Raw genomic sequence first — 16,206 nt, forward strand, 5'->3', positions numbered from 1 at the left:
GCAATTTGCCAGAGAAGAACATGTGTCATATTTTAACTAGGAAAATAAGGCAATAAAGGTTAAATACGTATTGAAATGTAATGAAATAATTGACTTTGTAATTCCACACACTTTATTTAAAAACACACGACCCAGGTTTCGACGTTGAACGTCATCATCAGGTGGTCCTCATAGAAGCACGCTGGCTATATATACCTTCTGATCATAGGAGGGGGGGGGTTGGTCAGAGAGGGAGGTCGGAGGGGTAAAAAAGGTTACAATGTAGCTGGGAAGAAAAGAGAATTACATTTTTGATTTAGAAGAGTGGTAGGTCTAGGAGTGGGGAGTGGGAGGGATACAAAATTTCGTTGGCAAGATCATCTTTCCAACGGACACATTTCAAAATTTCTAACTGCTCCAAAGCATCGAGCCTTTGACCTTTTTCTTCAAAATGAATAATTTTTGTCACAAAGTCACTTTTGTGATCACTTTCGATGAGGTGTTTTGCAAAGAGGGATGTTATGTTCTTATTTTTTACACATGTTTGGTGTTCTTTAATCCTTTCTTTAAATTTCCGTCCTGTTTGTCCAATATACTTTGTGCTGCAATCCGAGCACTTTAACTCATACACTCCACTCCTCTCGTTTTCGGGGACTTTGTCTTTAGTGTGAGAGATCAGGTTCTTAAGGCATGAACGACTGTAAAAGGCACATTTAATTTTTTCTTTAGGTAAACTTTTAATTACTTTTTGAGAAATAGTCCCAAGATATAGTATTCTCCGCCATTTGGCAGTGGGATCTTTTACATGTTCGGGGTTGTAAATGTGGCTTAAGGCTATTTTTGTAAGTTTATTCCGGTAAAGTTTATTTATTAGATCTTCTGAATACCCATTGTTTACTGCTAACGTTTTAATTACATTAAGTTCCTTATTTACATTGAATTTTGACATAGGGATAGCGGTCAAACGGTGGATCATTGCATGAAATGCCGAAAGCTTTTGGGTGAAGCAATGCCTTGAAGAGGAATTAATTAATTGGTCTGTATACATTTCTTTCCTAAAAATGGAATACTGTAACCCATCTTTGTCTTTAGAAATGGATAGGTCGAGGAAATTCAGGGAACCTTTTTCCTCTTTGTATGTGTGTCTTTGTGTGTGTGTTTTTAAATAAAGTGTGTGGAATTACAAAGTCAATTATTTCATTACATTTCAATATGTTATGCAAATTCCACAAAGTTACGCCTGAGACAACAAATTTTAAAAGTTAAATACGTAATTCATCATTTTTCTTCATATATTTAAAAATCACGTTTTTACTATGCCCATTGTGAATACTGATGGATGAATCATTCAATTATTCCCCCTTTGTTGCCTCTGCCGTCATCTTGCGGGATTAATAAGAAATTAAATGAGAACAAAGAGCGTTTCAAATTTCTAAATTGTGCAATTTGGAAATTTTTTAGTTTAGGTCAGCGGCAGATGTGGATGTTACTTGTTGATTTTGGAAACAGAAACTCGTGGGCCTCATAATTAGGGCAGCCGATAATGGTGGGGAGTCCAGTTAATAATTTAAGACCAGATTCCGTGCTAGCTATTCTAGCGTGCTATTCTATGAGTACTCGTATATCCGAGTTGGCACATGGTTACGCGGCAAGGGAGATCCAAGATAATAAATGAATATCGAGTAAGAAGCTTATTAAGAAAATAGGTATTGGTAAACGTGTTCAGTATGACAGTTAAAATTGTATTAATGAAATGTGGGGAGGTTACACGAATTGATAAAGAGTTAGTTTCTAAAATTATAGATATGAGAGGATTTCGTGGAGAGATTTTACCGCCATAGGGGAAATGCCTCATGGATTATGTAAGCTATGACCACTCGATTATTATAAGTAATAAAAAGCATACTAATGTGTAGAATATGCTCCATTTTACGGCTATAAATCGAAATATTTCATTCGGTTGATGGGTGTTATGACAATCCGAAGTGGGAGATTTTTTGCGAACGGTACTCCTCAGTGCCGTTCTGCAGGGAAAATTACTAAAAGACGTAGAGCTTGGGTGTGTAATGGAACCTCAATTCTATTTCAGGCAGCCCGGTAGCTTTTGTATCGCGAATGCTGCTACGTGAATACACTGATTCAAGACCTCCGCACTGCAAGTTGAAAATGTAAAAATTGATTTTTGATCATGAGAGGAAGAAGGGAACCCTAAGAGGCTGTACTTACCTAATTATGTGGGATGTTCTATTTGGTGTCGATTTGTATTGGGGTTATATGTAAATAATTGCGTGTTGTTCAATCTCCTGGGAATGAATGACTTTCTCTGAGTTTTTTCTCAATGATATCGCTCAGTTTGCATTCAGGCAATAACTACCAATGGTAGTCAATATTTTTGCCAAAAGCGTTGTAGTGCTGTGGGGCTAGTGATTTATCTTAGAGAGAGTGGCTTTAGAAGATGATTTAATACTTCTCCCCATTTGTGAGCGTCAAGTTTTCTACGAACCCTATAAACGCTTCATCAATCTCAGTGGTTAGATTATGAGTGCGTAAAACGTTACAACATCCATCCGTTACTGGAGTCTACAATCGTGAATTTCCATCAACGGTGTGAGGATTTTAAGATTTCCCTCCCTCCGCCATCGTGTAGGTTCACACACGGCTGATAAGCAAGTAATGGAAGCATACTAGGGCTTGTAAAAGTTGTTTCAGGCGGAAATCACATCCAGGGTGGTATTCTTGTTCGAACGAAGATAATTGCACATGGGGTTAAGCCCAGGGATTGGTTAGCCATAAGAAATGTGTTAATGGAGGCAAAATATATGTTTTTAAGGAAAAATTTAGTCGTAATATCTATTTAATTTAATGTGATGCAACATTGATAATATGATAGATATAAATGAGCCAGAATCATAAGCAATGATTTCTTTTGAGTTCTGTGAAGTATTATCGGTCAAATCATGATATTTTGGCTTTAATACTTAGGCATTTTTTCTTATTAATTGCAATTTTGATTTATTACTTAACAGAGTAGAGATCACTGTTACTATTACTATTAAGAATCTTGGCCTCCAATACCAAGTATTTACATTGTTTATATCCTGTTAAGTTAGTTCTTAAGAGAGTTTTCAGTTGCTCTAAAAGAAGTCTTTTTCATAATATCTTTTAAATTCGATTTCCTGCCCCTATACCTTGTCTATAAATAATGCTCTAAATAAATAAGGCCCTTATGTTAGGAGGGAGTTTTGCAAAAATGTAAGAATTGAATTACATTTTTATAACTGACTCTCGTTACCTAAGTTTTAATAGGCGGAATACCAAATATATAGTGCCTAGTGCACGCTCCGCTGGGTGCTTCATCGATTTTTTCGATCCATTATTTTCCACAATTTGAAGAAATTGTGAAACGAGAAAAGCTCATTGGTATTAATTTAATCCCTCTTAATAAATGGAATGTTATCCGCGGAATTCCAAAGTGGGTACTGCCTCTATACTGCCCACACTCAGCCACCGAAAATTTCCGAAACCACGTGAGAAATTTTTTCAAAGGTTATTTCATTTTCCTCACACTCCGCTGGGGAAAAATCGATTTTGTCGTGACATTATATTTCAACGTTTGGAGAAGTTTTGAAACGAGAAAATAAATTTTTATTAGTCACATGGGTATTGATTTAATATTTCTTACTAGTTATCATGAGCCGTGAATGAAAATGAATATCACTTCATTCCACTTCCTGTTATTAAATATTTCACAAGCTTTTAATGACTTCTCAATTTAATTTTTCTACATGTTTATTTAAGCCGTTCTGCATTTTACTATATCTATCTAAAGATGATTTGTTTATGCTACCACCGACCGTTTTAGTTTATTCGATCATTTGCCAAAGTCCTTTGGTATGAGTAGAAAATTATTTCCTCAAAGATCTAAATTCCGCAAAAACATGGACACACTCCATCAACTGGCTCTTTTATTTTATTTTGAACAAGTCAAGTATTTCATGCCCTCAGTGGTTTCTAAATATTCTAAAGTTACTATCGTTTAGTAAAAATGTTCCCATTAAAATCTTATATAGTATCAATTGTTGATAAAACAATAACATCTGACCTTCTAAGAGTTTGATGCTAAGATATTCTTCATTTGTGAGCCTCACTCACTGCAATCAAGAAAAAAATGCCGTAGCTATGATACATTTATACAATCCACAAACAAAACATGGTCGACATTCAAGCAAGAGTACTTACACCTCAGAGATATGCAGACACACAAACTACCAACTAACTTATACATGCACCTACGAATGTACCTGATACCTTTGCAATGTTTAAGATTGTTCCGACTTGTAAATTAAACATTTTTAATATTTCTAAAGAGCCCTTGGTTTCCAGTATGATATTTGATCGCTCTAAAATATTTTGATTCGTAATATTGTGATGAGTCAATGGTGGATGTCATTATAGCAAGGCTCCTTACATTGGATGTGTTCACAGAGCTGCGATACTTTGTTCAGCCCTCCCGGGTAACTTAAAGAGGGGGAACTAATCAATACCTACAAGACAGCAGCGAAGTTCCACTTGTTGATTCTGAGTTACAAGAGAAGAGTGCAGACGCAAAATTGCAGCGGCTCCGGCATCCAGAGCTTGAGTATAAAGTTAGGGCTACAGGGCCCGGATTGATACTCCATCACCTTGCCCCCGGCAAGAAGCATGTGTACATGAATATAAGCAATGCCAACATAAAACGGCTCAATATATTAGGATATTCTGGGAACGGAATGGACAAGATCAATTACATTACGCATCACTTTATCTATTTACTATACAGATACTTATATATCTCCCGATATAGTAAAAGAGAAAATTAGGAAAACCCAATGTAAGCATTGCTATTCAGACTTTCTCCGAGCTCGGTCGGCGATGGAGAGGATGCATTCGACGCATGGTTACCCCGGTACGGCACAAACATCTGTTCCATTAGCACATCTACATCAGCGATAGCATCCCTCCTTCAGGCTGCCGCTTGCTCTTCTTACACTTCATCGATTTTTATATTTGAAATATATTTTGTAGATTGTGGAGGTATTTGTTGAGGGTGGCTGAGGAGTTGCAAATCTCGTGCCCGCTGATAGAGAAAGATCTAGGATCGGGCGTTTGGTGTGAGCGTGGTGACAGCTGGTTAAATGTAGACATTGCTGAATTTTCGTGTCTTTGATACGCAATGAAGGTTTAAATTTTTTACTGTGATGTGAGATGTCTGTGTCGTGAAAGGAGATGGTGGAATCTGAAATGGAAGAAGTGACTTTAACTGCGAAAGAAGAATTTAAGGCCGATAAGAAATTATTGAGGGGCTATGAGCCGTGTGTACAGGGAATAAAAATGTCGTCTATGTAGCGAACTCAGAAGAGAGGTTGGAGGGGCCAATTTAACCGGCAGAGGGAGTGATAAGTGTCTTTCTTGAAGGAGGGCAAGGAGAGTAGAAGAGGTTTGAAGGTGGTGGTCATGGAATTAGGATTCTTTCGGTGGGAGAGTCGAACCTGGAAAGTACATGGCGACAGAGGATTTTATGTTTGTGTATTTTTGGGAGGAGATAAATATTGGATGTTTTGGGTTTTAGGGGTGAGTGTAGGAATATGTCTTTGAAGATGAGGCCTTAATCGGGTCCAAATTGGAAGAGGAAAGACCCTGTTTCCGTTTAAATGTTGGTGTCGAGGATAAATTGAGTAGCTTCAGGCGTGATGTGGTGGATGTCGCAAATAATGAAGAACTAATTGAAGAAATTTTCCGCCTGATAATTTTTTATTTATTTTACGACTGGGTTTCGATTTATTACATCATCATCAGGTAGCAAACTGAAGTTATGTGCAGCTTTATATACATTTACGATTCCGGAAGGAGAAGAGAGGACGCAGTAGGAAACGAGGGGGGAAAGACATAAAATAAACGGGTCGTTATAAAATAATTATCAATTGGAAAAGTTCTTCGATCATTTATTCATTATAATATCGGGGATGCTAGTGGGAGTGTTATAGATAGATGTTTTCTTGAGGTGACCAAGGTCTTTGGAAAATATAATCATTGATGTTTAAAATACTACGGAGGAGCCTTAATCGGCGGTGGTGACTACGATGGCTGGGTGAACAGTAGGGTTTATAGGGCATGACATTCGTTCTTGGAGAGGTGAGTTTTAGGTTTGAAAGATTCATTAAGGATTTATTGTAAACTTTGAGGAATAGAAACAAATAGTAACAAATGTAAGTGTTTTCACTAAATCGTAGATATTTAATGGGAAAATGCATTGAAACATTTTATTTACTTGTTATTTCAAACTGTTTTTGGGAAAACCTTCGTCACACACAGTACTCTCATGGAGAGTACAGGACTCTCATGGCACTTTAGTTGACCTTTTTGACAAATATGAAAACTAGTCCTACTCTTAAACGCCTTGTGTTATCCTTAAGCAATAATAAATCATGAACTTTATCGGTTACTCACGATTTCACCAGAAATAATGCATCATTGCAAGTCCCTGAGAGAGTTGTTGAAGTTTGCATGCAGGAGTGACTTCATCCAAGTGAAGAATTAGTACGTCGTGCATGTCGTTTATAATGTGAAGCTATATAAGTTCTTTCATGGAGCAGAGTAGAATAAATGGAATATATATATATGTATATATATATATATATATATATATATATATATATAAATTTAACCTATAGCCGTTAACAGAAAGTACTCATTTCATTTCTTTAATAGAGGGGAAGATGGATATTGAGTGAGCACTACTTGGCTCTTTTTACATCAACATAAAATTGAAATATTTCAATTTGTAATATTGTGATGAGTCAATGGTGGATGTCATTATAGCAAGGCTCCTTACATTGGATGTGTTCACAGAGCTGCGATACTTTGTTCAGCCCTCCCGGGTAACTTAAAGAGGGGGAACTAATCAATACCTACAAGACAGCAGCGAAGTTCCACTTGTTGATTCTGATTTACAAGAGAAGAGTGCAGACGCAAAATTGCAGCGGCTCCGGCATCCAGAGCTTGAGTATAAAGTTAGGGCTACAGGGCCCGGATTGATACTCCATCTCCTTGCCCCCGGCAAGAAGCATGTGTACATGAATATAAGCAATGCCAACATAAAACGGCTCAATATATTAGGATATTCTGGGAACGGAATGGACAAGATCAATTACATTACGCATCACTTTATCTATTTACTATACAGATACTTATATATCTCCCGATATAGTAAAAGAGAAAATTAGGAAAACCCAATGTAAGCATTGCTATTCAGACTTTCTCCGAGCTCGGTCGGCGATGGAGAGGATGCATTCGACGCATGGTTACCCCGGTACGGCACAAACATCTGTTCCATTAGCACATCTACATCAGCGATAGCATCCCTCCTTCAGGCTGCCGCTTGCTCTTCTTACACTTCATCGATTTTTATATTTGAAATATATTTTGTAGATTGTGGAGGTATTTGTTGAGGGTGGCTGAGGAGTTGCAAATCTCGTGCCCGCTGATAGAGAAAGATCTAGGATCGGGCGTTTGGTGTGAGCGTGGTGACAGCTGGTTAAATGTAGACATTGCTGAATTTTCGTGTCTTTGATACGCAATGAAGGTTTAAATTTTTTACTGTGATGTGAGATGTCTGTGTCGTGAAAGGAGATGGTGGAATCTGAAATGGAAGAAGTGACTTTAACTGCGAAAGAAGAATTTAAGGCCGATAAGAAATTATTGAGGGGCTATGAGCCGTGTGTACAGGGAATAAAAATGTCGTCTATGTAGCGAACTCAGAAGAGAGGTTGGAGGGGCCAATTTAACCGGCAGAGGGAGTGATAAGTGTCTTTCTTGAAGGAGGGCAAGGAGAGTAGAAGAGGTTTGAAGGTGGTGGTCATGGAATTAGGATTCTTTCGGTGGGGGAGTCGAACCTGGAAAGTACATGGCGACAGAGGATTTTATGTTTGTGTATTTTTGGGAGGAGATAAATATTGGATGTTTTGGGTTTTAGGGGTGAGTGTAGGAATATGTCTTTGAAGATGAGGCCTTAATCGGGTCCAAATTGGAAGAGGAAAGACCCTGTTTCCGTTTAAATGTTGGTGTCGAGGATAAATTGAGTAGCTTCAGGCGTGATGTGGTGGATGTCGCAAATAATGAAGAACTAATTGAAGAAATTTTCCGCCTGATAATTTTTTATTTATTTTACGACTGGGTTTCGATTTATTACATCATCATCAGGTAGCAAACTGAAGTTATGTGCAGCTTTATATACATTTACGATTCCGGAAGGAGAAGAGAGGACGCAGTAGGAAACGAGGGGGGAAAGACATAAAATAAACGGGTCGTTATAAAATAATTATCAATTGGAAAAGTTCTTCGATCATTTATTCATTATAATATCGGGGATGCTAGTGGGAGTGTTATAGATAGATGTTTTCTTGAGGTGACCAAGGTCTTTGGAAAATATAATCATTGATGTTTAAAATACTACGGAGGAGCCTTAATCGGCGGTGGTGACTACGATGGCTGGGTGAACAGTAGGGTTTATAGGGCATGACATTCGTTCTTGGAGAGGTGAGTTTTAGGTTTGAAAGATTCATTAAGGATTTATTGTAAACTTTGAGGAATAGAAACAAATAGTAACAAATGTAAGTGTTTTCACTAAATCGTAGATATTTAATGGGAAAATGCATTGAAACATTTTATTTACTTGTTATTTCAAACTGTTTTTGGGAAAACCTTCGTCACACACAGTACTCTCATGGAGAGTACAGGACTCTCATGGCACTTTAGTTGACCTTTTTGACAAATATGAAAACTAGTCCTACTCTTAAACGCCTTGTGTTATCCTTAAGCAATAATAAATCATGAACTTTATCGGTTACTCACGATTTCACCAGAAATAATGCATCATTGCAAGTCCCTGAGAGAGTTGTTGAAGTTTGCATGCAGGAGTGACTTCATCCAAGTGAAGAATTAGTACGTCGTGCATGTCGTTTATAATGTGAAGCTATATAAGTTCTTTCATGGAGCAGAGTAGAATAAATGGAATATATATATATGTATATATATATATATATATATATATATATATATAAATTTAACCTATAGCCGTTAACAGAAAGTACTCATTTCATTTCTTTAATAGAGGGGAAGATGGATATTGAGTGAGCACTACTTGGCTCTTTTTACATCAACATAAAATTGAAATATTTCAATTTGTAATATTGTGATGAGTCAATGGTGGATGTCATTATAGCAAGGCTCCTTACATTGGATGTGTTCACAGAGCTGCGATACTTTGTTCAGCCCTCCCGGGTAACTTAAAGAGGGGGAACTAATCAATACCTACAAGACAGCAGCGTAGTTCCACTTGTTGATTCTGATTTACAAGAGAAGAGTGCAGACGCAAAATTGCAGCGGCTCCTGCATCCAGAGCTTGAGTATGAAGTTAGGGCTACAGGGCCCGGATTGATACGCCATCACTTTGCCTCCGGCAAGAAGCATGTGTACATGAATATAAGCAATGCCAACATAAAACAGCTCAATATATTAGGATGTTCTGGGAACGAATACCTTTACCATCACGCATCACTTTACCTATTTACTACACAGATCCGGAGTTGTCGCCGCCAAACTGCATGAACTACGATATGAATCGCTGCTGCACCCCCCGTATTCACCCGATCTGGCTCCCTGCGACTTTTTCTTATTCTCTAACATAAAGAAATGACTCGCGGGAATAAAATCTAGCTCAAACGAGGAAGTTATCGCCGAGAAAGGTGTATTTTGGAGAGTTCCACAAATCCTATTTTTTGGAGGCGTTGAAAAAATTGCCGGAACGTTGGGAGAGGTGTATTTTTCTAATAGGGGACTACGTATGTTGAAAAATGAAAAAAATGTTTTTGAAAAAATGGTTCTAAAACGTGGAAATTTCTTTAAAAGATCAATGGGATTTGTCAAGAAACTAGCTGGAGTTGACCTAGAAGTAGTTGATGAGATAAAATACCTAGGTGTTATATTCACCAAAGACTTTACTTGGGAGACTTACATACGTAAAATCTGCCGGTATGCAAATTAAAAATTGTGGTTTATCAGAAGCATTGTTGAAAGGAGTGACTCTAAGATCAAGGAACCTTGTTACCAGGCTCTTGTAAGGCCTCATTTAGAATATACATATAGCGTATGGGATAGGAGTGAAAAAGGCCTCATTCGAAAAACTCAGAAGGTTCAACGCCGGGGAGCTCGTTCCGCTAAACAATCCTACTATAAAGCGTAAGGCGTCACTATAATGCAGATGGAGTTTGGGTGCGAATCATTAGAAGAAACCCGATTCAGTGAAAGCTTAAAAATACTAACTAAATTCTGATCCGCATGATAGAGCATCGAGGTCTCGCAAATTATTCACATTCCAACATACATTGGTCATTTGACCATTTTATGTCATTAGGGAAATAATATATGCATGGGAACTTTCAATGACTTTTTCTGTTTTGTTGTCAAAACCCTTCCCGCATGACCGCATAAGAAAGCCTTTTTTAATGCAGTGCTCTTTAGAGTATCGCTTGCTGTGATTTCCTTTCTATAAGTTTCCCCTTCTATATCTCGTCTGCATCCATTGGGGTACCCTACCGCTACCTGCAGCGTTGGGTTACCTTCCCTCCCTCTGTCCTCTGCGAGAATTGTCTTGCAAGGAGTTTTTCTAAAGAAACAGAATAGGTAAATGGCGTTAAACGTGTGGTATCAGCTACCTTCTATAATATTTGAGAGTAAGATACAAATTTTGCTTAAAAAAACTTCAGTTTTTTTAAGTCAATCATAGGTTCAATAAAAACAATGGTTGAACACGATTTTGAACTTCTTTTCATCCATGCCTCATTACGTTCCATTCGAAACTTACAGGGTTCGTCCGGAAAATAATTGTACTGAGCTCAGGAAAAAAAATTTATTACACTTTTACATATCTTAAGCTAATATTCCTCAAAATAGGACCCTTGTGAGTCGATACACTTGTTCCAGCGGCGTTCCCATTCCTGGAACGCTCCCGCGAAGGCATCATCGGGAACATCTCGAAGACACGTCGTCACGGCCTCTTTGACGGCGTACAAAGTCCCGTATCGCGTTCCTTTCAAACTCCTCTTTATCTTCGGGAACAGAAAGAAGTCCGGTGGTGCCAAGTATGGGCTGTAGGGCGGGTGCGGCAGCGTTGCCACGCCGTGCTTGGCCAAGAAGTCCGACACGACAAGCACGGTGTGAGACGGCGCATTGTCGTGATGCAGCCGCCAGATGTTTTTGATCGCTGGTCGGACGCGGGCGACTCGTTTTCGAAGCCTGTCGAGCACTTGGACGTAAAATGCAGCATTTACAGTTTGTCGTTCAGGTACAAATTCGTAGTGGACGACTCCCCTTTTGTCAAAAAAGACAATGAGCATCGCCTTGATCCGAGATTTGCTCATCCGAGCTTTCTTTTGACGGGGTGGTGATGGGGTGTGCCACTCCGCACTTTGTCTCTTCGACTCCGGGTCGTACTCAAAGATCCACGTCTCGTCACCCGAAACAACGTTCTCTAAAAAATGTGGATCAGTTTTGCAGTGATCCGCAAGTTGTGTCGCGATTTCCAAACGATTGAGTCTTTGATCATCACTGAGCACTTTCGGCACCAACTTTGCACAAATTTTTCGCATCTGTAATTGCTCCCTAATAATCTCGTGCACTATTGTTTTTGGCACATTACACTGCTCTGCTATCATCCGAACACTAAGACGACGATCAGAGTTCAGTACATCGCGAACTTTTCGCACATTTTCGTCGGTGAGTGTCGTTGATGGGCGTCCAGGCCGTGGTTCGTCGTCGACCTCTTCTCTGCCTTCCACGAACATCTTGTGCCACCGAAAGATCATGTTTCTGGACATGGCTGACTCCCCGTAAGCCTGGTTAATCATACCGACAGTTTCGGTAGACGATTTCCCAAGCTTTACCGCAAATTTGATGGAATAACGCTGCTCCAAAAACTCCGTGACGTAGGTCGAGCGTGGAGGTTCGCGTTAAAAGAGCTCCTCACTACACCACAGCTCAGAGCCGACTGCCTTTTTCAGCGTCGCTTGCCAACATACCCCCCTCCAATCGCAGCCCGTCAGAGCGGTGCTGGGCGCGCCTAGAGCGGCGCGCCCAGCCCAGGAGTCAGTACACTTATTTTCCGGACGAACCCTGTATATATGCAAATTCCTGGTCGACTTGATTAATGGATGTTGTGCGCAAAAACCTCTCGGCTCCTGTCTCATCAACTTCCTCACCCGTTGAGTGATGGGAGCATAAGTGAAGCGAATGCAAGGGTCCACCCAATCCAACTCCACCCGATTTCACTTCCTCCTGCTGCTCCCCCCACTGCTGCTCTTCCCGGAGAGAGCAGAGTCGTTGCGGGAAGGCACGACCAGAAAGCAAGCAGAGAGATCACTTGGGGGACGTGACCAGGAGCACGCTCCGAGAGAGACTGCCTTGCCGGAGGCGGGTGTTAGACTCAAGGGATTTTTATCATGCTTTCATCTGTTAATTGTATAGTAATTGATCTTGTCCATTTCGTTCCCAGAATATCCTAATATATTGAGCCGTTTTATGTTGGCATTGCTTATATTCATGTACACATGCTTCTTGCCGGGGGCAAAGTGATGGCGTATCAATCCGGGCCCTGTAGCCCTAACTTTATACTCAAGCTCTGGATGCCGGAGCCGCTGCAATTTTGCGTCTGCACTCTTCTCTTGTAACTCAGAATCAACAAGTGGAACTACGCTGCTGGCTTGTAGGTATTGATTAGTTCCCCCTCTTTAAGTTACCCGGGAGGGCTGAACAAAGTATCGCAGCTCTGTGAACACATCCAATGTAAGGAGCCTTGCTATAATGACATCCACCATTGACTCATCACAATATTACAAATTGAAATATTTCAATTTTATGTTGACGTAAAAAGAGCCAAGTAGTGCTCACTCAATATCCATCTTCCCCTCTATTAAAGAAATGAAATGAGTACTTTCTGTTAACGGCTATATGTTAAATTTCTATATATATACACATATATATATATATATATATATATATATATATATATATATATATATATATATATATATATATATACATACTTGCAATGATGCATTATTCCTGGTGAAATCGTGAGTAACCGATAAAGTTCATGATTTATTATTGCTAAAGGATGATACAAGACGTCTAAGATAGATAGGAAAGTTTATCTCCAAAACAGCACGTAATTCAACACATGTAACGTCCAAACAAAAATTCAACCAACAATGAAGGTGGTAATCCACTCGATCAGAAACTTCAGTATTCTCTTTAGTAATGCAATACCCGGACGCCCAGACGACTTGCGCCCTGAAAGAGACGTCCACACTTGTAAAAATTGTGAGAAAGAATGAATTTCCCGGACGCGCATAGGCTATTCTAGTACGCGTCCACAGCCCCCCCTTCCTATTTTTAAAAACCTCTATCACCACAAACCGAAAATCCGATATCGTCGAAAGACACGCCGTAGCGAGCTCGATGCCGGAAGCCGCGGCTCCAAGCAAGAGTGAACCTGTCACGGTTGTAATCCCAAATACTGTTACGTTTCAAATAAAAATAAATGCCATTAGGAATAAATTCAAAATTCAAATTAACAACCACAAAAACAGTACTTAATTTCAACATATCAAAATTATACACGCGATGAATGAAAATACAAGCAAAAAATAAATCACAAGGCAAGTAATTACCATACACAAAAATTGCTAATTCTCGAATAATTTTACAGTCAATTTACGACAAAACATTGTGTTAACGATGAACTTCGGCCATCGGCGGATATCAACAGAGGATATCCTAGACACAGACAGCGTGCAAGCATGCCTGCGGGGGTGATGATATAAATCCCACAAGTCTTTCGCGGTTAAATAACCCATGTCCATAATTCCATGTCCAATAGGTTATAGTCCGACGAACTTGGTTAACACTCAATCGCCGAGCTCGGTCCCCAGCTTGTCGGGCCAAATAATGGATAACAACAGAGTCTGTAATTAAATTGATCACATATTTCACGACCAGACAATACATAAGTAATTGACATCGGCATACGAATTTTAAGAGCTACCACGTTTACAGTGAATCAGTGGTAGGAGGAGCTTCACTGCTACAATAGAAAAACGGCTAACACCGTTAACATCGCATTGCAATGAACAAGCCCTCCAAAGTATCGTAACCTATCTGGCCTAAGAGAGAGGTTTTAATCGTTTTACGACAACCAGGGCACCAATGCATAGTTTGCGATAAATTGCGAGTTACAGTAGGACTAGTATTCATATTTGTCAAAAAGGTCAACCAAAGTGCCACGGGACTCAAGGATGTTTAAAAATTTACTCGGGTGCAGCCGAGTATTGTTTTTGACGAAGGTTTTTCCACAAACAGTTTGAAGTAACAAGCAAATAAAATGTTTCAATGCATTTTCCCATTAAATGTCCACGATGCAATGAAAACACTTACTTTTGTTACCTAACTCTTCAAGTAATTATGAATTTCCTTTAGCTTTTGTGAGATGTGAACAACCATGGAGCAAAAGTATCAAAGTTTGGAAAAGATTTTTTGAGGTATTTAATTGAGGCAATCATGGACATGGAATATTTTTAAACAATTGAATGAGTATGAATAATCAGTTGGATATTTACAACCCTCACTACGGCTAGGAGAGCTGGCGAAACATACCGAAGTGTTTAGTTTTCTGACCTCCTAAGCTATTGTTCCAGGATTGAGTCCCATGGGTGGACTTTCACAATTGATATTGTTTCGATTATCTCTATATGCTGATATTGTTCGCTCATGATCAGGAAAAATAATGCCGCGTAGGGTTTAAGTAGAAGACGAATGAAGTAAGGTTTAAGTTGCAGGTTGTGCCCCGTCAGTCGCGGTTGAGAACGAAAAGACATCACGTTTGTACCCATCTAAAACCTACTTCAAACGGTAATCGAAGTAAAATTACGGTTTTTAATATCTATGCAGCTCTCTAAGTACATATTAAGAGCACTTTAGCGCAGTTGGGGGTGTCGCTTCATTGTGCAGAAGCGTAACTGTCAGGATATATCGAACTAAATGAACACCAGTTAATATTTTTCTCCAATGCCTAGGTGCAAGGAATAAGAAAGGGTTTTGGAACTTAAGAAGAAATGGAATTTTGAGTGCACCGGGAAAATTGTTTCGTTAACGTTTCATTTAAAAATATCGTCTGAAACAGGAAAAAACTCTGTAAAATTATTGATTTCTTATGAGTCTCGTTTAGGACTTGTAGTGTATGTATAGATCAAGCGTCTTATTCTTAACCGAGTAGTTATAAATGCATAGATGCGAAACCATTGAACGTTTTTTGAAATGTAGGTGATGAACGACAGAGTAAAAACCAGTTGTGTTGTAATGTTAAGGTAGAATGGCTTTTAATTTTAATGATCGATTTGTTGAATTATTATAATCCTGACTTGATAATTGTAGATGTTGTCTTTGCTCTCTATAATACGTTTCATACTTGATTGCTGAAAGGTCATTATATCCAGAAGAAAGAGATAGCTTCGATGAGTTGAAGAAACGGAAAGAAACGTGGAGGATGCGTCTAAAATATTTGGTTAATATTTGGTTTAACCCCAGGGGAGTCCTGACCTAAGTGAAGAGAGCCCGCAATGGGTGGCCATATTATTGAATAAGGAGATAGAAAGAAGCGCATTTAACATACGTGCAGAGCAAGTGGGTGATATTTACCAGAAGCAGTATAAACTGAACTAGAGAATTTGATTACTGCATGAGTCTGCATGTTAACAATTCCTTATGGGTTGGAAAGGGGATAGGGAAATAATTGCGTGAGGAAAGCAAGCGAGTGCGTGTCTGCATCCGAGAGGTTGAGGGCAGAGGGAAGAACCTCTCCGATTCTAGCCTGCCGATCCCACTCTAGCTGAACGTGCAGGTCATTGGTTATCCTGAAGCTGTAGTGCCACACTCCTAGCCAAGAAGGTGAGGGCGTCCTTTCTCGATCTCTTGCCCCACTTGAAACCACTCATTTTTGCCCGCATGGTCTTCCGCAGTGTGAGTCAAATGGAATTTCCAAGGAAATTCCCTTCAAGGAATCATTACAGAGTAGATTTTTATGTAGCCCGAAAAGGTTACGCAAAGTTTTTCTTTCCGATATTTTTTTAGTCATCATAG

The sequence above is a fragment of the Hetaerina americana genome, unplaced genomic scaffold, assembly GCF_022747635.1.
Source record: "Hetaerina americana unplaced genomic scaffold, ioHetAmer1.1.p SCAF_23, whole genome shotgun sequence".
NCBI classification, from domain to species: Eukaryota; Metazoa; Arthropoda; class Insecta; order Odonata; family Calopterygidae; genus Hetaerina; species Hetaerina americana.